Source organism: Centruroides sculpturatus, unplaced genomic scaffold (genome assembly GCF_000671375.1).
Source record: "Centruroides sculpturatus isolate CEXI.00-Female unplaced genomic scaffold, Cexi_2.0 scaffold686, whole genome shotgun sequence".
NCBI lineage: Eukaryota > Metazoa > Arthropoda > Arachnida > Scorpiones > Buthidae > Centruroides > Centruroides sculpturatus.
In genome coordinates this window covers 423,356-425,055 of record NW_019384905.1, presented here as the reverse complement: position 1 = coordinate 425,055, position 1,700 = coordinate 423,356, and positions in this window count along the sequence as shown.

Genomic DNA, 1,700 nt, shown 5'->3' with positions numbered 1-1,700 from the left:
AAACAAGTTATACAATATCAGTATGAATTTTACAAATCGATACCGTGGTAATGAATAGAAATGGTTATACAGGTGTTGGGTGTACCAATATAGATATAATCTTACAGCTTGTCATGCAGGTTATTAAAAAGAAAGTACAGTACATAAGATAAAATAGAGGTGAACGAAAATTAACTAAAACTAACTTAAAACTAAACTTATGACTATCTTAAAACTAAACTTATGCTATATAACAATAAACTGAGCGTGTTGTATTCTAATCGTAATACAAACAGAATGTTATGAAATCTTGAGGCCGAGTGTCCACAGCACAGTTTTTCTAGTTTGGTGGTAAGTTTTGTCGAAGCTCATCAATGTTGAAGCCGTGTATACTTCATAACAGATATTTAGATAACACAGACTATCGACCATCACTAGTTTATGGAACCAAGTTGCATGTTGCACAGTATTTTCCTGATTGGATGCTTGTGAGAAAACAATGCTTGTGACGCCAATGCTTGTGAGAAAACAATGCTTTGAACATTGAACAGCAAATAGTTTAATTAGGCGCTCACCATTGCCATTCACTCTGTCTAAACCAGGCATGGCCAACATACGGTTCGCGGGCCAGATCCGGCCCGTCTAATGAACTTATGTGGCCTGCGATCAATCTTTCAAAACAGCTCGATGAAAAAATTCTGACGCCTAAAAAAAATGGGTCAACAACTCACTGTGCGTTTAGAGTTAATCCTCCATTACAAATCTCTTAGTGTGTTGATAAAGCATGATAATGTGAGAAATGTATCTGTAATCTCTATCTACAATTCAGTCTGTACCAGGGCTGTGGAGTCGGAGTCGGAGTCGGAGTCGTGGAGTTTTGGTATTTTAGCCGGAGTCGGAGTCGGAGTCGTCAAAAAATCCGCCAACTCCGACTCCTTTTTACTTCCCAACTTCTTATGTATATGTCACTGTGAATGACCAATATCTGGCGAATGTCATCATTTTCCTGTGAATGTCAGCATTCACACAGTCGTTTCGTGTATGTACGAAATATTTGCTAAATATTATCATTTCTCACTTACACCGGCAAATGTCGACATTCAGCATGCACTGATGATGAATGTTGAATAAAAATATTTTTATTACGTTAAGACAAAAATGCAACTTTTTAATATGTCAAAATAGGAGAAAGCTTAAGTAACGGCACATGTAAAAAAACTGTTGAACCTAAAATGAACAGTACGTTCTAAATCATTAAAGAAAATAATACAATAATAAACTTACACATAAATTATGTGATTGACGTTGTACTGTACAATCATATTTATTGCAATAACTTAAACTGTTATGGCACTTTGAGTCCCTTGCTTTTACAACTGTATTTATTCGTGGAACACTTTTTGTAATGACAGCGTGTACAGTCGACCCCCCTAAAACACTGTAGATAATTCCGTTTTATATGAATGCCATGTTGTACGAGTCACTTAGATTTTACAAATACGTGTGCCGGGCTGCGAACGGCTCACGTATTTGTCTAAATCTAAGTGACTCGTACAACATGGAATTCATATAACACGGAATTATCTACAGTGTTATAGGGGGATCTACTGTATATCCTTACCCTCCACTTTTCGAATTAGCTGTAACTGCTTCTCTCAGCGATATTTCTTGAGAAGAAATCTCATCTATGAAAAGTAACTTTTCTTTACAAATTACGAACT